The sequence below is a fragment of the Triturus cristatus genome, chromosome 3_2 (genome assembly GCF_964204655.1).
Source record: "Triturus cristatus chromosome 3_2, aTriCri1.1, whole genome shotgun sequence".
NCBI lineage: Eukaryota > Metazoa > Chordata > Amphibia > Caudata > Salamandridae > Triturus > Triturus cristatus.
Genome location: NC_140584.1, coordinates 1049012403 through 1049033620, shown reverse-complemented (window position 1 = coordinate 1049033620; position 21218 = coordinate 1049012403). Strand labels below are relative to the sequence as shown.

General features: G+C 44.2%; 1 long non-coding RNA gene across 1 annotated transcript in view; it reads right to left on the bottom strand.

Moving 5' to 3' along the window:
* Nucleotides 1-2047: 2047 nt before the first annotated feature.
* The window catches only part of LOC146859082 (uncharacterized), a 110261-nt gene continuing 91090 nt past the window's right edge, over nt 2048-21218 (bottom strand). The window contains exon 3 of the long non-coding RNA XR_014980059.1: nt 2048-2710. This is a non-coding gene — a long non-coding RNA (uncharacterized LOC146859082). The remainder of the gene's footprint in view (nt 2711-21218) is intronic.

The window sequence follows — 21218 nt, the reverse complement described above, 5'->3', positions numbered from 1 at the left end:
TCATTCGCCCCATACCTCCTAGTTTCTACGTTATGTTCTTTCTCTGTACATTTTCTCCCTTCGGTCTCCTCTGCTGTTCTTACAGGATATAATCCCTCAGTCATGCTGGCATCACGCCATCTTCTCATCCGGTCATGATGGGTTTCGCGATCATACTTTCGCCCGAACATATATGGGTAACTTCCTCCACCCCTCTGCTTTTCTCGCTCATACATTTCATCTTCCCATTCAGTTAATGACTCAAATTGTGTCGGCCTAGGCCGAGGCTCTAGACCCATCATTCGCTCCCGTAAGTTCCTTAATATGGCTTGATTAAATGACCCATGTTCCGGGAAAGGTAAAACTCCATCTTCCTTAGTATATTTCACCCAGTTGTCTAACCAAATACAGGTATGATACCCATACTTCGCAACCATGAAGGATGCGGGGGTTCTTATCGGAGGAAGTAATTGTCCTTCCCTAGTCACAATATCCTTATCCTTGTCAAACCAGTTCTTAACCATACTAAACAAGGATTTATTTTTCTTATCCTCAGCGTGGTAATACATTTTCTTATTTTCCCCAACTCTTTCGTCCTTTCTACAACTGTACGATCTCTTGTCCAATTGCAGCGCGACTCACACTAACGCACCAATCCTGGAGCGTCAACGTCACTGACTCAGTCGACGAATCCCAGCGCGACTCACACCAACGCACCAATCCTGGAGCGTCTACGTCACCCTGTCTGTCTCCCAATCCTAGCGCGGCGTACACTAACACACCAATCACCGTGCTTCCACCGTTCTAACCCACTGTCCAATCACAGCGCGGTCTTCCTGACGTCAGCAGTCGCTGCAGCAGCTTCTGCTCCTGTCTCCTGTCTCTCTTGTCTACCCCTCCTTTACAAAACTACTCGGTAGACTTTGTTTCAACTTCTACCAGTCTGTTAGTTACGACATACAAACATCTCCATTGTCCGCTTCGCTAGCCACAGAACAGCAAAAGACCTTTCCCACGAGAATTCCGCCTTTCTCGAGCGCAGCGCTTACCTCTGCCCTACTACGGAATCGTTACTTCCGTTGATAAAGTAGCACATCCCTCTACTTTACCCTTCTAACAAGCACCAATTAACTGTTTTCTCCGGAATGCTCCTAAGAGTTCTACAATTAACCAGAATGCCTTCTCATTCACGCACTTTCACACCAGAAAATGTAGTACATTCACACAGAATCCTGTCTTTCCCGAGAACAGCGAACAGTCTGTCCTACTACAGAATTATATCACACGTTAACAAATCAGCGCTTACCTCTGCTCTGTCCTTCTAACAAGCTCAGAGAATACCTATTACCTTTCTAGTGATAAGTGATAACGGAATGCCATAAGGATCCCTGATACCTAAGACCAGAACTTCACAGATAACCTTCGCTATCATATACACTTCACTCACACAGGAAATACGTCTCTAATGGTAAAACACGACGATGCTACCTCATCGAACCCAGACAATGCGACGCGCAACTTCAATTGTCACACGTTTTCCCCTGCCTTCATACAGGGCCAACAATCCCGCTTTTTCCGAGAGCAGCGCTTCTCTCTGCCCTACCACGGAACTGTCATCGACTTCCTACGTCCCAGAAGCCGTACACACAACATAAACTCAATACCACTTCGACATACAGTGTTAGTACATATATCAATACCAATCAATAATCAAAAGCTTATATACACGCAAAATTCACCAGATCAAGACAATAGTTAACCATCTTTCTGCTACCAAGTAACTGGTGCAGATCGGAGCTTCCGAATCCCCTCTACTTCCACAGACGGAGTGATCTCACAGTCACACACGCACACACACATCACACGCTGGTGGGGCCCATTACACCAACATTAATCCTACCACCCTATCCGTGCCATGTATAAGGGGAAACACTTTTGATACCTAACCAATCTGCATGTACCCTGAGGTCAATGGCATCAACTAGTTGCTATAGATCTAGTGAAACATTTTAGAATTCGCAAATAAACTCAATAATCATGACAATAAAATAACCACCCGACACAGTGATTCAAACAGAATATTTGTTTATCTAAGATTGTAAGAAAAGCCAATTGAATGCAAAATCATTTCTGTCATATTTACCTATTCTGGCTAAAAGTCGTTTTCTAAGTCAGAACCGGTCCTCAGCAAAATAATCAAAGTTTCTAGCCGTCATGTAGAGTCACCGTCCTCTCCGTCAGCATCGGGACCTCGGATCATCAGTTCGGGAAGAAGTGGCGCTAGACCTCTCTAGTCTACTAATATTTATACGAAAATTACATTCCAAAATGTTGCAATCATATCGTACAAAACGGATGAATGGCGGAAATAATATCGTCTTGGTAGATAGGGTTACATGGGTATTTGTTCACACACATTGATCGTCTCAAAATAATGAATAGAAATAAGGTGTCCATCACTAATTTGTTACTTCTACGGATGTCTCTTTTGGATAATTTGTATCCCATTCGTGGGATCATTACTAGTTTATAAAGTCAGTCTTTTATTTAGCAACAAACTTCATGTTCAGGGGCCTTTGGCAGACTTCCTGGGCTTGTCGTCATGATCATGGCTTTTCAGTTCGTCAAGAGGGCAAGGTCACAGGCAACGCGGAGCCTTCTTGTAAATTTTCCATCTACTCAAATACAGGCTGCAGGTGGTAGCCATTTTCTAGCAGGCCACAATGGTCAACTTAAGTAAAAAGAAACACAAAACATAATTAGTGCACGGAAATGATTATACAGTGTTATTCCCCTGCTAATACCCTTATGTGTATGTATTTATCTAGCCATTTGCGACATCAAAAGTCATTAATGCTTATTGATTATAAGCGCAAAGCACAATAACATCACATAAGCAACATCTATTTTGTCAATTTGCTCACCATCTTAATTCACTTATTATTTTAGCCATGCAATAGCATTTCCCACGTGTAATTCTTCTGTTAATAAGGTTGATTAGACCAGACTTTACAAATCTTTAGTAGTTATTAATTAATCAGTAGTACTTTTAATAAAAACATACGAAAATGAAACAGATATTCGGGTTTAAAGTAAAAACCCTGCTCCATCAGAGGCACATCCAGGGAAGGATCCGGACGCACCTGAACCGGACAGAGTAGCACCAGAGAGGGGTGTAACGCTGGTGTTACACTAGAAGAGGTCACTTTTCCTCTCATGAAACTCTGACACTCTGATGTCGGGGTTCTCACACCATTCTAGGTAAATATAATTATAGGGTAAATGCCCCGTACTTGCTTTTCTGTCTTTTCCCTCCTCAGGTGCTGTCATTGCAAAGAGTTAATCATGCAAACTGATTATAAGCTAACTGTACTATTTTTCCTGATGTAGATTTCTGGTTTAGTCATGAGTATATTGATTTGACTCACAAAATTATTAATTCAGATAAACTTTTAAACTTCTCCGGAGTCTGTGGTTCTTTAAATCAAAGTTAAATGCATTATTGTCTTTCCTCCCTATTCTAATCTACTACTAGAACTTATCGAATGTACATTTACTCAGGAGACAGGAAGGGTAAGAATACTGGTGTAAATGTTTCCGAGGGTAAAATAACATTGATGACCAGTGGTCATTTGCCAGCTCAATGCGTGTATGAATGTATATGGGCCCAAATGTGTGTTGTGTGTATGAATGTGTAGAGCTGGTAAACTCCGCTGCATTAAGTGCCTAGCTTGGCTTATAAGAAATGTAACCAGTCGGTCTATGATGACTGGCTAGCTATGGTGGACATGCTGCTGTACATTTGGGCATCTCAACGTATCATACTCAATGATCAGCCCTTCCGACAAAGAGAAGACCCAGCTATTTCCTTGGAACTTTCTGGCTTTATGGACACAAATTTGTGGTCTGTACTGGAGTCTTACCCCCTGTTATGAGGATGGTGCAAGACTCATAAAGGTTTAAAATCATAATGTTGTAATAACAGGTAAGTGGTAGAATGTTCAGGCCATTATGACAACTGCTGGAAAGGGTAACTTAATTGTAACTGCCTGCTGTCTTGTGGGCCTACTGGATAATTGGTGAATAGACCATATACTCGATACCTTGTTGAAACTTGTTTATTAATCTGATTCTGATACTACATCTCTGAAATTCCCCGTTCTGTCAGTTGATCTATTATGAGAATCGGTGGGCCAAACAACGTGAGCAGGTTGGTGTCCCCTTTATGTTCTGTCAGGTGATCTATTATGAGAATCGGTGGGCTAAAAAACGTGAGCAGGTTAGTGTACCTGCGGAGGATGGTGCAGGATTGACTAATCAGAGACGAGGCTTTGTTTTCAGGTAGCTGTGCCGTAGCGGTAACGTTGTCAATTAAGCGTGCACGCGCACTCCTGTCTTGTCTCAGGCTTCAGTTCCTCATGCTGGTCGCGAAGTTGCGCATGCCCGGTGGAGGGCGCCTGAATGCGCGCCAAACTCAGGTCAAAATGAGCGCGCTCCTTCCTGTGGGAGCTGCGCGCGCTGCTTTTCTCCCATGGCGGGCACAGCGCGTGCCCGCTTTCCGTGGCCGTTAGTTTCCGTTACTTTCAGGCGCGTTCGTTGCCAGGGGCGGAAAAGGAAACATCGGTAAGATGATGAGGGAAAGAAAGGGAGGTTGGTTGGGCTTTGGAGAGTACAGGCGGCGTTATATCACAAGGGACACACAGCAAGGAGAGAGAGTTTGTGGGAATAGAAGACTGTCAATCGTCCTTATTGTGTTAGGCTTCAAAAGAGTGCTATTGTCCCAGACTTTGGCAGTCTTCCCACGGGAGCCCTGCAGTCACAATATCACGGTTACTTAGAGAGTGTCGGCTATCAGGAAGGGACTGCCATCTTAAACAGGGAAAGCGCCTTTTCCTAGGAAGCTACGGTCTCCAATTCCAGTAGAGTGACGGGGGCGTGACTGTCCGTAGTGAAGTGGCACCTACGGTCTCCAATTGCAGTACATTGACGGGGCGTGGCTGTCAATAGTGAAGTAGGCGAAGTGGCACCGCGCCCCCTGCGCCCCATGTGGCTCCTTTTTGCTACATAGCCCGGGGTATCGGGGCCTATTTGCTTTTCTTGCGTTATGGTCCACGGTGTTCTTGCTATGCGTAGCTCTGCTGTTTATCAATTCTGTGCGTGAGTAGGTCATCGAGACCAGTTTATTTTCTTTGCATCTTGGGATCTGTAGTCTTTTTGTTCTCAGGCACGTGTGTCTTAGAATGCAAAGACATCGCTCTGGATGAACTGCTCACGCATGAACCTGGCCCTGGGAAACTTGAGAGTTCTGCCTATGCTACTGGTGTCTGTCTTCCACTAGTAAAGACAGTTCTACTATTTACGAACCCTAACCGGAAGCAGTCTGCCCTGCATCCCATAGAGATTCATTCTTGCCTGTCAGCGCATATCTTCACTGACCCTAGGAGTGTCTGCTTCCAGTACATTGTCTGCTCCGCAGAATGTCAGGTTTGAAAAGAATGTCAGGCTCCCTTTCTCACGAAAGTCAACTCCCCAGAGACTGTCGCTTCCCTGCCTAGAAATAGTACGCACAATATTGTGTTAGGTACCCAGCAGAGTTAGTCCCCAAGGCCAGAGGCCGCCAGTCTCTTCTACTCTCCAAAGAGTGGCATCTTCCCAACAGATTGTCAGCCAACGTGTTCCAGAGACTGCTACCCTACCTTAGACTCACTGTCAGCTGTCCAATCATAAATTGTTAGCCCTAATACTGTTCAGCCTGCCACTCTCCCTTTCTAGGGGAGTTTGATTCGTCTGGTAGTGAATGTAGTGGCGCTTGGCTATTTTACTGTTGATGTGGAAGAGCTTCACTGATTTACTTACAAAGGAAAGTGTTTTTTTGTCGTTGTAAAATGTCTTTGCTATTTTTTGGTTCATTCAGATAGGGGACAGTTTGTGCTTTAAACGCCATCTGCTTACTGGGACTCTTGCTTCTTTGCTGTAATCTTTTATGTCTCCTGAGAACCCTGCTGCTTTATCCTTTTTCACAGTAGTGTGTGGCTGCTGAGCTATAGTAGTTTAATGTGAGATTATTTAAAACTCTTTTGAATTCATTGATTGCTTGATAGTAATTTATATGCATCAACATTTTTTTTTTTTTTTTTAAATTAAGCTCCAGATTAAGTTGCATTCATCAGTGTACTGGAGTAATAAGTACCATTCTACTTCATGCTCTTGTCTCTTGATTTATTCACCCATTTACATGACAGACTATCTTTGAGCTAACACAATTAAAGTTTTGGAGTGGCAGTTAAGAAAAGTTTCAGTAAATATTAGTCAGCTTTTTTAGTACAAGAGTGTCTCTAATTTCAACTGTGTGCAGTGGCTGATCTTTAATTAATCAGCAAGTATTTAAGAGTGTCATGCACTGTCATTACATCTGTGGCCTATCAGGTGCCCGCGGGCCCCTGGGCTCAGAAGACACCGTACAAAGTAAGCAGCTGTGGGGGCTGGGAGAATCTCTCACTATCTATACATTCTTAATTATAAGTCTCTACTAGTTAAAACTCATACGCTATTACAACATTGGTATACACTTCCTCCAGTGATGGTGGAAGTTAAAATTATATTTCCCCGCTTTCATATAAGAAAGCCAGTAGTCGGAGGTAACTGAAAAGATACTAAAGTGTATTATACTCGAGCAGGAGCACCAGTTCTATGTCCGGACCGGAGGCTCTACTTATACTTTTCTCTTCCCAATTTTATTGCTCAGCAGCCTTAAACAAATATACTACAAATCCCATGAGTCTTTTCATAGTTCAAAACAACCATTGAAGCAGCCCATATAAACAACATCAAGGGATAGCACTTCATCTTTCTTCGCACCTCAGCAGCCAGAGAAGTGCTTTCCCCTGATCTTGTTTAAGTCAGTGAGAACATTGTAATATAATTCCTATGAAGACATTAGGGCATTTTAAGCGCGATTGTGCTGTGATTATTGATGGTGTTGTCAGCGCTAACTTTTCTCTCGGCGACGGTCCCTGTCAGCTCCTGTAGTTCAGTTGGCTGGGGGGATCCCCGGGGATCGGGATTGCGCAGTGTGTTGCAGGAATCTTAGCGTCTTTTAACTTCGGCGCTCTATCGCGTTGGAGTGCCTTGATCGTGCGTGGGCTTGACTGCCTCTCTGGCTGATGGGTGGGGCTGGGCCTTCCTAGGCGGTGCCTCTCCCTTCTGCTCACATGTGTGCGGGTGACAGGAGGGAGAGGGGCATCCCTCTGCATTTTTGACATTCCTCGGCTCCCGTTGGCGCGTCTGGCAGCTTCCCGTCAAGCAGGCTGTTAGTTTCTTTGCGCGATTGGGGAAATCAGAAGCTTGCAGTACTTGCATCCCTATAATTAGTGGCTCTAGCATAGCGGTTCTTCCGCAGAGCGTTAGCTATCTCTGTTCTTTGGGCAACCAACCTTGGCCTGTGCTGGTGAATTTTTAAGGCACAGATTTTTCTCTGGGCCATTTCTGGTAATTCACTCTGGCCTCTTTCTGATCCTCTTTGTGATGGCGTGTGAATTTAATACTTGGGAAACCGGGGAGGAGGAGCACTCACTTCTCCCTATTCATTTTGGGTTGGTGGATGCGATAGATGCATCATTAGAGAGGTCGGTTTCCTCAGCCTTGGATGGAGTGCATGCTCCCAAACGCAAAAGAACCCTCCAAAGAGTACCGCCTCTTCAGATTCCTTTGAGAGGCTGTGTCAGGCCTTCCTTAAATGATACTCGGAGGGCTTTGAAGGGCAAGAGGATTTCCAGCTGGAGGGGACCCCCCCCCCCCCCCCAAGACGATTCCTGTCCCCAAGCAGGGGCAGATGACGATACCGGGTTTGGTACGGATGCTCCTAATGGGGAGTCAGACGAAGAGCCTCGTCCGAGCAGACCCTGGCATCTGGAAGGTGGCACTAAGAAAACGCAGTTAGATGTACCTCACACCCAGGACTCTGTGGATATCTTGGGTATGCCTAACCCGAAGGATATATCCTCCCGCTCTGCGGACTGGATACCGGCGCCTTTGGTGGCGTCATATGTGGCTAGCCTGATATGGAAGCCTATGGACCAAGAGGTCTGTGGCCGTCAGAAGGGGGAATGCCCCGACCATCCCAGCCGAGTAAAGTGGCGTGTACCCCAGAGCTCAATGCGATAATGGCCACTTTGATTGGCAAGTTCATCAAAGACCTTTAAAGAGGGTCTGGACTGCTCCTGGCGGTCCTGCCAGGATAAGGTCTTGGACGTGCTGGGGCCACTTACTAAGATTCTGGACATGGCAGATGACTCCAAAGAGACAGGCCACATTATAGACCCCGCGATTCTCTCGGGCTGGGCGCAGAGAGCCCTGTGTTTACTTGGCAATGCAAATTGTGCGTTATCAACAGAGCATAGGTGCTCTTTACTAATCAAAATTGAGCCCAGACTTGGCGAGTTGGCCTTTACGGAAGCCGTGGCAAACGGAGGTCTCTTTGGAGAACCGTTTATTAAGGAGTCATCTCATTTTGTCAACACTTTCTCCTCACTTGATGAGGCCCAACAGTCTATAAAGAAAGTGTTCAGCCAGCACATTTTTGGAGGGGCCGGAAGAGGTAGGGCCGCTCCTCCAGCCGCCCTTACAACAACAACCCCCGCAAGTTCCAGACCAAACGATCCATGCAGTGGCAGGACCTAAAGAAATTCGAAGGGTTTTATCCCTCGAGAGGCCGCCGCAAAGGACGCGGGTGGAGAGGGAAGCCCGAGGAGCCAGCAACACACATGGTAGATCCACTGGTAAGGACTATCCCTCTTTTTCCCACCAGAGGTGGGGGTAAGGCTGCAGTGGTTTTGACACAACTGGGCAGCAATTACAGGGGATGCTTGGGTGTTGCAAACGGTGGTGGGCTTCCCCGTCGTGTTCCATGGGGCACCCCATCAACTATCTTGCCCCAGACTGCTTGTTTTCTCACGCAAGTGCACCCAGGTGGTGGACGGGGAGGTTCAGGATCTCCTAAACAAAAAGGCCATCCTATGGACATTCCCACATCCCGAAGGTTTTTTGAGCAATATTTTCCTTGTTAAGAAGAAGGACAAGGGGTCATTTACAAGTTTACTTGTCTGCCGTTAGGGCTGTTGTAAGCTCCTTGGTGCTTTACTAAGGTGCTGATGCCAGCCATGGAGTGGCTCCGGGCTCGAAGCATTCTCCTCATAGTGTACCTGGACGACATCCTTTTGATGCACCAGATGAAGCATACTCTGGTCTCTCAGCTCCGACAGACTCAGAACCACCTGCAGAGTCTCGGTTTCATCTTGAGCAACCAGAAATCGGTTTATGTGCCGGCACAACAGATGTCCTCTTGCGCTTCAAGGTTGACACGGTTCAGCAATGTCTCAGATTGCCCCAGCAGAAAATGTGTCTGATCCGTAGGGAACTGCGCCGGACTCTGGCGAAAGAGGTTCTCGCTACGTCATCTAGCCCGGATCGTCGGCCTGTTGTCATCTTTGATACAGGCAATCTTTCCGGGCCCCAAAGAGCCCCAAAAAAAATGCAACACTTGCATCACGGTCTCACGTATACGCAGGAGAAATCCCTCTCACAGGAGGCACGCACTGAGCTCCTTTAGTGGCTCGAACATATGCAGGTCTTGAATGGGAGGGCCATTTTTGGATCTGCCTGGGATCTGGTGATCCAGTCAACAGTGTTGGGGCGCTTGCTGTGGAGACATTACTACAGACCGGCATTGGTCCGAGCACGAACAATAACTACACATCAATTGCTTAGAGCTCCTGGTCAGTTCCTTCGCGATGCCGAGCGGCCAACAAGGTCTCCAGCCACACCTTATTGAAGATGGACAATATCTCGGCGGTGAGATATATAAATCGGTTAGGAGGCACCCGGTCCATACTCTTAGCAGATTTGGCCAAGGAATTCTGGGAGTACTGTCTGAATCGCAAATTGTTGGTCACAGCAGAGTATCTTCGGGATTGCTCAACCAGACGGCGGACTGGCATTCCAGACATATACAAGATTACAGTTATTGGAAGCTGGATCCAGCCATGACTTGGTGGGGTCCATGTCATGGACCACTTTGCTTCACTCCTCAACTGTCATCCCCGTTTCTTCAGCTGGCGTCCAGATTCCCTGGCGGAGGCAACGGACACCTTCTTGCAAGATTGGAGCCTGTTCCGGGGTTATGATTTTTCCACATTTGCCATGATACCCAGGCGCACTGCAGAAGGCGGAAGTAATTGTGGTGATGGCGCGTTGGAAATCTCAAGTCTGGTACCCAGCTCTTCTGGAAATTTCTATGGATTTTCCAGTCCAACTTCCCCAGACTCCTCATCTTCTGACTTACTCGTAGGACAACTTGCACCCTCTGGTTCAGGAGGTCAGCCTCAACCTTATGGGTTGAGTATTACAGGGGACTTTGAGATGTCCCTGCCCTTTCGGCAAGAGCTTCTTTCCTTATCGGGAAGGCATGGGCAGAATCTACAGTTAATCGATACAGATCGTTTTGGAGAAAGTGGTCACGCTGGTTTGTGTGATGGGGTTTGGATCCTGTGGGGGCCGATGTAATTCATGGAGTCAGCTACTTGTCGGAACTCTATGATCAGGGCTTGGCCTGTCGTTCGATTAACACAAGTAAATCCGCAATATCAGCAGGCCATTTGCCCATTCACGAGGTTCCTGTGGGGCAACATCCCCTGCTGTGTAGATCGTTTCCTCCCCTTCCGAGGTATTCCTCCTTGTGGGAAGTTAATACGGTGCTACATCTTCTGCAATCTTGGCAAGATAATCCATACCTTTCCCGCAAGAAGTTGACAGGTAAGCTAGCGCTGCTCCTTGGTCTTGTCTCGTGTAAGCGAGTATCGGATGCCCGAGCCTTGGAGGTTACAGCACAGATGTTCACACCTGGAAGGGTGTCGTTCACGGTGGCGCAACGTACAAAGTCAAACACTACGGTGGTTCACTATCTGGCTTTCCCGGGTCATCCGAAGTTGTGCGTTGTTTGATGTCTCAGGGCATACAAAATGATGACGGAAGAATGCAGACCTCCAGGGGTATTACAACTTTTTCTTTGGCTCGAGAAGCCTTTTAAAGCTGTGACAGCTGCCACAATTGCCCGCTGGGTGAGATGGGTGCTCCAGGAAGCGGGCATTGATACAACAGTCTTTGGGGACCATTCTGCAAGGGGAGCCATGGCTTCAAAAGCCTTTGCCCTTGGGGGACGTCTAGAGGACATACTCAGAGCAGCGGATTGGTCCTCGGACTCCACCTTTAGAAACTTTTTATTTTAAACCTATCTTGGTCGTGGTTTCTCTGGTTGTCGATCAGCTTTGAACTAGAAGAATCAGAGCCTCCTATCCTGACATAGAATATAACATTTCCTAGCACTTGTGAAGGAAAGTTTCAATTCTATTAAGGACGTGGAGGCGAGGATTATCCCACCCAGAGTAATCATTATTCCCACCCTCCCTCGATGTTGGCAAGCTTCATGTTGGCTAAGTATTGTAGTTTTGGAGGGTTATGGGGAGATGCCTATGTAGGACTTGCTATTTGCGGTGAACTTAATGATTTTGATCGCTAATTAACCTGCGTCTTTGATGTTCTGTTACAGGGATAACAGTTTTTTTAATTTGCTTATATTGCTTCTTTCTATTTTTCCAGGATCCGATCAGAAACAAGATTATTAACAGAAAGCGGGATTAGGTGTTTCGCCCGAAGAAAGAGGAATTGCTATCCCTTGATGTTGTTAATATGGGACTTCCTTTATGGTTGTTTTGAACTATGCAAAGACTCATGGAATTTGTAGTCTTTTACTCTTGTGTTTAAGGCTGCTGAGCAATAAAATAAGGAAGCGAAAAGCATAATCCTCGGCTCCGCGTCCTTAATAGAATTGAAACTTTCCTTCACAATAGGTAGGAAATTTTATATTCACCGCACTAGGATGGCCACGAAGAGAGTGAACAACAGACAAAGATCTCGAAAGCTATTTATACATGTTTGAACAGGCTGTGCATGTGTAAAAGATGAGCAAAGACAACCTGTGATTGTGTTGGAAAGACGAAAACATTTCCAAGAAGTGCAAACATCGGAAGCAAATTACTGATAAACCTCAGGTGGTCAAAGTCCAGACAGGCAGAATACGTGGCAACACCAAGTGGGCAAGGGTACGAACAAACAAGTCTGGTTAACCCCTTCAGTGCCCGCCCCTTTCCCCGCCCTGTGCCAGCCGTTTCATTAGCGGGCGGGGTTTATGACGAGCTGGTCTCGTCATGGGCACAGCGCAACCGCGGCCCATGACGAGACCAGCTCGTCATGGGCATTGAAGAGGTTAATGCACACATGGCAATTTACAGAAAAACATGAAAGCTCATAATACAATATCGGCCAAATACAAAATGAAAGAACTGATGTTCACAGTATTAAGAAAGTGTTTTTACACCATCATAGGCTGTATTCCCTCATAAAAATAAACTTGTTACTTCTGTTTCTCTTTTCTAATGTCATCATTAAATTCTCGAAGTCATTTTTTGAGGCCATTGACTCAGACATTCACACATTCATCTGGCAAAAGAAACTACCACGGGTTAAGCTCCCAATTCTTCACTTAACTCAGGAGAAAGGAGGTATGTCTCTTCCATGTTTTAAAGATAAATAATTATCAAGTTGGCCTGTTAAATCGGTTAACTTCTGCCGCCGAAAAACCATCCGGTGACAATTACTATCTGAATAATATGTTAAACGTTGCCGGAATTGACCCTGACTCTTTTGTACGGATCACCAGACTACCAAAGAGAATTTGTTATAAGACTCCCCAAACTATAGTCAATCGTTTTAACCTCACATAGCAAGGATATAAAGTCCCATATTTTCATTCTGAGTTAAAACTTGATTTCTGTGTAGGGTTTTGTCTAAGCTTCAGTCATTCCACGATCAGTCGATAGGGCGGCTGAGAGATTTTTTTCGTTATATTCATTTGTCTCATGGCAAATGCTTACTCATGCGAATATCTATCAGCTCAACCCTTTATTTCAGTTTCATTCAAATACTGTATCTATGTAGTAGTAATTTGGTTGAGATGAATGAAGTAGCTGAGAAAAGATGTCAAGCTTTCTTCATCTCCCACCTGCCTGACACTGGAAATTAGTGTAGAGTGTTATGTCGGGGATCAGAGAACCTAGCTAGGTGGGAAGGGAGGGGTCTACTTAGTGAGTAAGACACACCTCAAATAGAGAAAAGAAAATACTTTTCTTGAGTCCCCCTCACTCACCAAAGGTTTCCCCTAGGTGACATGCTTCATCATTGGGGCCATCCCAAGCATCTACTGCTTGGGGCGTGCTGCGACTTGCGACAGTTACGTAGGAGCACTATTTAGTGAAGACTATGTGTAGTGCAGGGAGAGGGGAGTGGTGTGGGTTTAAATTAAAAATTACCTAGCTAGTGAGCGTAAATGAGTTTATTCGTGCTCCTAGTTGGTAAAGGATAAAAAGGGGGGGTTAATAAAAGGGAGGAATTGGGTAATAATGTGCTAATAGTCCCTAATATTGAAAGCCAACATGTTTCGAGGTTATCTCCTAAACCTCTTCTTCAGGACCGCATGGGGACCAGCCCCATGTGTACCACTCCGTGCAAAGACCTATAATAAGGTGATAAAGTAAAAAGGAAAAATAAACGCGCACATTAGTGTCAGCGTAAATCAATTACATACGGTTAGATTGAACGCGTAGTAGCTGCAGAAATACAAAAAACATACATGTTAATACGCTGCCTGCCCAACGATGTCTTGGGCAGGTGATTCATCTAAGATCAACTTCAACCGTAGGTGATCGTGCTCATGCCTGTAACTTAGAATAGGTGTAGACATCCAATGTAGTCTGGTAAAACACATATGAGAAGACATTACACTCGTGATGGGACATCCGACATAACAGACACAACATAAAACATATATAGTGGCGTTTGGACCTACTTAGTAGTTAATACAAATTTGCCTCATGGTCTGCCGGGGTGGAGGAGCCTAAATAACCCTAGGAGAGAGTGGGGGGCATAAAGCTTAGAGTTGGTATGGCGTTACAGCCCTGCAGAATGGACAAAAGTTCAAGTTAGTGAAAAAGGGGCTCAAGGTTGCAAGTTAGCCCCAGGCGCAGGAGAGAGAGAACTTACTTGCCTCCGTAAAATTGACCTATTGGATCCCATCGGCGGACCGCATCTTAGCGTGTCCTGGGTTCCAGTGGTTTAAATACTCTCTGAGATTGTTAGAAAATGCTTAGTCACCGGCTCTTGGAAGAGAAGAGCTGGGCCGTGTGTAGCGCTTTGTTTGTAGCGGCCATCTTGAGTGTGTAAGTTGGATAAGTATTGTAAAATAATTGTGTAGGGTGCGGAGCACACTAGCATTGAAGGGGAAGAGTTAGAGAATTATTAGGAAAAAATTATTGAAAGCGGACAATGGCGAGTCTCGAACCTGGGAGGTCGAGAGGGAGTTGTCCTAATAGTAGGAGGAAACACAATAATGTGGCGGCCATTTTAGCCTAGTCGGCTAAGGAAGGGAAAGACATAGTCCCAGGCACAATTGAGAAGGGTGGGCACTGGCTCATAGCTAAAAATGGGAAAAAAATGACTAATGAGGAAAAATGTAAGTTAACAAAAGAAAAATTTAAATTAGAAATTAATGGAATATTAATAGAATTAAGGACAAAATTAAAATGATGCAAGACATTGGCAACAAAGGTGTAAAAATGACGCACATGGTTTTCTTAAAGTAAAGATTATTAAGAAAAACAAGTAATAACAATTAGGAAAAAGGACTAGGGGTTAGGCAAAAATCAGAATATACAACAAGTTAAAAAAGGAAAAATGAAAAAAGCAAAATATGTCCGTGAGGTTATGTCTGTTTATCTGACAAATTGGCCCCACGGGATATTGTCATTTAATCCTTTGGTATCGGTGCGCAGTTTAAAGACCCAGCGTTGTTCTTTTTCTAGCAGTCTATGCTCGAGGTTGTCACCAGGCTTGATATACTCCAGGACCACCCACCTCATGTCGTTAGGTGTGTGTTGCATATCGTTAAAATGTGCTGTCATTCTGGTACTTGCTCTGTGGCATCGGATGTTGCTGCGGTGTTCACAAATCCTTGTGCTCACCTTCCTAGTTGTCATGCCCACATAGTGGAGATTGCAGGAGCATGTGATCAGGTAGACTACACCCACTGTGTTGGCATGTCGTGAAATTTCTGAGTTCCCATGTCGTGTCTGTGTTGAATTGGACCGTTTTTGTGGTCGAGGTCAGGTGGCACACACTGCAGTTATGACAGGGGTGATGGCCTGGTGCTTATGGTCATCTTTTTTTTTTTTTTTTTGCGTTATTAGTACCTAGGAGGACGAACCTAGCCATATCCTCCTCTCCCCTCTCCTTATTTCGAGTGTTATGTCAGAACATAGGTCTGAAATTAGTATCCAACCATGTGGGGAAAATAGTGATTATTACGGTCTGTGAAGTAACTAGAGCACACTGGAAGTATTCTAACCAAATGACCATAAAATCTAGTCGGGCAGCCAACTTAAAGCGTATACCTTTCTATTTTAAATGGATGCTATATTCTACTCTGGAAAAGATTAAACCGATGTATAACGGAGCAGATACCAGACGTTTTACGTGTGGATCCGATTCTGGGGGTTGGTTCCACATGATTTTTACCTGCCCTAAATTCTGCATGTTTTGGACTAAAATCTTTAATGAAATAGGGGTTTGGACAGACGAGTGATCGCCCTTGATTCCCTGAGGGTTCTTTTCGGTTCTCCGTCAGCCGTAAACATTCTTTCTACCGAACCTAATCTGCTCTGTTTCATAGCCACTTTAGTGGGAGAGTCCTTAATACTGGCAAACTGTAAATCAATAAACATACCCTCTGTGGCTCAATCGTATATAAAAATGTCGAAGGTAAAGAATCAGGAGAATCTCTCTGCACAGAGAGTCGAGACCAACAAGTGATTTAATAAAATCTGGTCAAAAAGGGAAGGTGTAGGAGTGACTCCACCAGATAATAGATTTGGTTAGCTAAATGTGGGAGATAGGAAAAGCCTCCTTCAAATATTGGTTCTACACACGTTTTTATCCTCATAATTATGGTGTACGATGAAACTGTTTTTTTAGAGCTGCTAAACAGAGGCTATATGTAATGCCATTCACAAATATTGTAAATCTATTCCCTGTTAATTCTTCATGATAATTGTATTTGACTTATTTTTTTGTATTGTATATAAATTGATCAATTGTTTATTTTAAGTGTTATTTATGAAGTGTGGGACAACCTCTCTGCTGCCTTTGTGATAAATAAAAAAAAAAGAAGTGGAAAGAAGCGAAGATGTGTAGAGAACGGGGCTTTGGGGAGCAATGAAACAAGAGGGAGGAGAAGATGAGTGTTTCACCACTCGTTTGGGGAGGGGCGTCCCCAAACCCTTCTGAAAAATAGGGCCATAGTAAAAGAGACGAGAACATGACGGGGATCCCTTAAAAGAGGGCAGGAGGATGGAATAGAAAAAGATGGAGGGTTTATAGACCCCTCTAGCCCCCCCAAAAAGGTGAGCAATTTGTGGAAAACAAACCTATACCTAAGTATTATTTTTGCAAAGCATTGACCATTTTTTTTCAGTCTGGTGAAAGCTATTACAGGTGAAAATATTGTTAAAAGAAGTCTGAAAACGGGTAATCAGAAATAGTTTAATCAGGCTGATTTTTCTTATGATTCACTTATAGTGCCTTCTCAAATTTAGAACAACCTCTAATACAGCGCTCCCCAATGAAACCCTTTAATATAGAGGGTGATCTGACATTGTGGGTTAGTATCTACCTAAGTGACAAGTCCAATACAGTAAAAACGGAAATAGGCTCCTCATCCCCATCGTATCCTCGTGGATTCCGAAAAGGTTCCAGACTGGCCTGACACTTATCAGCGTATGTGTAGAATGTCTCCGCTAAAAACTCTGAATATGCACGAATACTCTGGTGAGACTCAGCTGTATCTTATAGTATTACAACAAACAAATGATGGACGGAATGCTGACAATGCAGACATTCTCCCCCAGTCAAGAGATCTGGGTTAAATCCATTGTTTTTTTGCCCACTACGCCACCCCAGTTTAGACATGGCCATATGCAAATCAGTCTTGACCCTGTGCCTCATGGGAACAGTCCAGCCCGAACTGCCAAGCCATGTCTTCCCTGGACCGGAATCAAGCATCCTAGGACCGGTTTCTGGCTATCAGCCATCATCAGCCAGGATAGCTTGACTCCAGTTATAGTAAGCACAGAGCAAGACATGCAAACTGTGATAACCTCAAGAGGGCTCGGACGTTGCTCTCCAACCATTTCTAAAGTTAAATTTCGACAAGACAGAGTTACCGTGGTTCACAACTTGTTCTGTAACCCTTTGGGAACTAAACTACAATTGTAAAGAAAGCAAAATCCCTTTGTTTTGTACTAAGCCACAGCGTGTCTCTCCAGAGTCACTGAAACAACATTGCAAAAAATGCTTATTGGACACTATACAACCAAAAGTACTTGGTAACTACTCATAGTGCAATGTGCAAGTCTCTGTACAGCACAACTGCATCCCTCCTCAACCCCCGTTCCGAGTAGTCCCCCAGGAGACCGGTAAATACGAATGTATGGTTCTACCAAAACGTAGCTCTTTTCACCGAACGAATGAAAGGCAGTAATCTACCGTTTGATGTGAGACTAGAAGGAAGCAAGATAAGGCACAGAAATACACTGACTGTACAGCAATTGTCTCTTGAATTATACATTGAATAAGGCACATTTTGCTAAGGTTCATACATTGAATGCAAGCTTCCCCTCTGTCTCCCAGAGGGAAGTGAAATACATGCAGGTTTGATCCCAAATACACAGCACCAGGGCACTGCATAACGCTGTGTCCTTGCCCCTGGGTACTTATCACAAGCTGAAGCCCCCTTTCGTCATCAGTCAGTTCAGGATAGGGCAGAAAGATCCAGGACCACGATGTCACTCTCCACTCGCGAGATCCATCGGCCACCGACCCCCCCTTCTGCTCAGCTCCTGGCCATGTGGCGAATAATTGCACCCTTCTGCTATGTGCAGTGTGTGCCCGACCAAGACCTTCAAACACTAGTGCAGCTGCTATATTTAATTTTTTTTTTTGCATTGGGCTATGGAGCTGCAGTTCTCACAGGCCTCCCTAAATCTAAGGTCAAGCCCTATAAACCGTTCTGAACTCAGTGGTAAGAATAACTTAAAACATGAAAGGACTGCCCATATCTAACCTGCACTTAGAGCAATAAGCTTGCTCCTAATTGAGAACCAATACATATTAAAAACTGCATACATACCACACAAAGCTTTGCTACTGGCATTCCTAACCTAACAACGAAATTAAAAGTACTATGGAAAGGTAGAAGTGCAAGAAGCCAAGAGATACTCAATGGAGAAATTCCATGATAGATGCTCTAGTAATCCTTTTTCTGGTGCTGCACCAAAAATCTGGAATAGCATTCTCCTAGCACTCGGAACAATATCTTCAGGGACTTGCTCATTCCTCCTAGGTTAACTTAACTTGCTAATGTACTCAGTATTAGTTTAACCTGACTGCAGAAACGAATCACTTGTTTATCTTACTATAACTTAGCACAACCAAAGATTGAGAACAAAAGCTGAACAAAAACAACACTACCCTTAAGGTCTTTGATATGAAATTATCAAAAGTTCATTTATTTAAATGACTTTGTGTGTATGTATGTATGTGCTATACTTGTACTTCTATACAAGGTGTAAGGTGCTCTGCACTATATAAAACTGCAAACAAATGGCAGCATCACAATACATAATATACCTAAAATAATGCTTTACTGAAACTGAGCACTGAATACCTTACCCAACTTAGTCGCATCTAGAATAAGTTAACTGTAGTATAAGTTAACAGGATCATCTTTGTGTGATTCACAGAAATAAAGGTTTAATTTTGACTCTCCACTATCTGTCACCATCTAAATGACTCCATTAAAAACACAATAAAAGTGACATTTCCTGTTCCATTTTTTTGTGCAAGATAAAATAAACGCATTCCTGCAGGAGGGCTCTGAAGTTGTGTAAATGTGCATGCATCAAGAAACCTTGCTAGCATCTCTAAAAGCAGAGAAGTCCCCAGTATCCTTCATGACCTCATTTATATCCTGTAGGTATTTCCTCCTCCCAGTTCCAATATCAAGCAGTCCCCTAGCACTCCACTGAAGCACAAGCTATTTTCAAGACCCGAATACTTGACCCTCATGGCAATCCCTCACAACAGTCAGTGTGACCTGGCAAAAAACTCATATGTGATGGTACGTAATCACGGTCAGAACATGCGTAGACTGAAATCCCCACCACCTTTTTGTTGGCTTTAGGACTCTGGGCTCTTTACCACTGCTGACTAGTACTAAAGTGTATGTGCTTTCTCCTTTAAACATGGTATAATTGGTTCATACCTGATTGGCATATTTGTTGTACTGATAAGTCCCTTTTAAAGTGGTATACCATATACGCAGGGCCTATACATTAAATGCTACGAGTGGGCTGCAGCACTGATTATGCCACGCACAGACGTAGCCTTTCAAACTTGTCTGAGACCTGCCGTTGTCAGGCCTGTGTGCAGTTTACTGCTGCTTTGACGTGGTCTTTAAAACTAATTGCCAAGCCTGAAACTTCCCTTATATTACTTGTAAGTCACCCCTACGGTAGGCCCTACGTAGCCCTAAGGGCAAGTTGCTATGTAAGTAAAAGGTTTTTGTTTGGCCTGCCCAGGTAGTGACAAACAGCCTATTTCGTTTTTCACTATTGTGAGGCCTAGCCCTCCCATAGGGTAGCATTGGGAATTCCTTAATAATTTTAAGCTTTAATTCCTGACCAGAGAGGAGTAGCATTTTGATGTTTCATATGTTTGGAATGGTCATCATCATCATAGCTTTATTTTGGCAATTGACATAAAAGCGAACACAATAACTTGAAACTTTAAATAATTCAATAATTGAACACTTAGAAAGGATGACATATAAAGTGATTAAAATGCCCACAATTAAAACTGGCATTAAGTATAAGCAACACCATAACTGTTTAAAAATGCAAGGTTAATTTTCATCCAGCAGCTCCTTTACTTATTACCTACTATTACATATATTTAGGAAATTACAGGAAAACAGCAAAATGTAACTTGAACGCACAAAACATAGGTCCTAAAAACAGACAACTGGGCATTCTTTTTCTGTCTGTGTCTCCACATATATGCCAAAAACCAGGAGACAGCAAAGACAATTGATTGTGATGTCTGCCCTGAATACCCTAGTTGCAATTTGGTAGTCCCTAACACCCAGATTGCGACACAGCAGAAGGATCCTTTTTCTCCTATGTGCGGAGTACTGAGGACAAAAGTACAAGACAAGAGCAACAGTTTCCTTTCCATCTGGGCAAACCGACAACTTGGGTCAGGTTCAGCACCAGTGAGGGTTTGCCGACACTTCACAGTGAATAATCGAAGCAGCAACCTTCATACTCGGAACAGGCTCAATTGTGTCCATCTACATTTCCAAATGATAAGTGTCTTTAAATTCCTGTAAGGTAGAGGTGAGAGTGCCCCCCCTCCCCAGCCCCCCAGAACTGTGTAATATACCATCTACATATCTCCAATTACCTTTTTATGCCTGGCTTGCCAGTACGGCTGTCACCATACTTCATGTGATCAATCTAAAAAAACTCCCAGGAGTATAACCAATGGAGGTCTTTGGCGCTGTCGACATGCTGGTTGCCAAGAGTACAGGTGTAATGTGATAGGTCTAAAAAAAAAAAAACCTCTCAGGAGTATCGCCAATGGGGGTCTTTTGCGCTGTCCACATGTTGGTAGCCAAGAGTACATGTTGTGATTGGGAAGAATGTATGTGCTTCCATGCAAATAGTGCTTTCTCTCCATGCAACTGCAGTTGTTTTGTTTATCCAGCTGCTTGAGCTTGAACTATCGGGCACACACATGACACTGTAAAGCTGTTAAAGTGTCTTAACCCCTTAACTGCTGAATCTTTTCGAGTCCAGTGCTCAGCCCTTTTTTTTTTTTTTTTTACTATTTGGGGTACTTCACTCTTAGGCCTCCAAAACCTTTTTTCCAAATAAGTTATCAATGCAAAATTTGTGTCCTTTTTTCCCAACATCGTGGGGATTCTAAAGGTCACCAGGGTTTGATGATTCCCGTTGAGG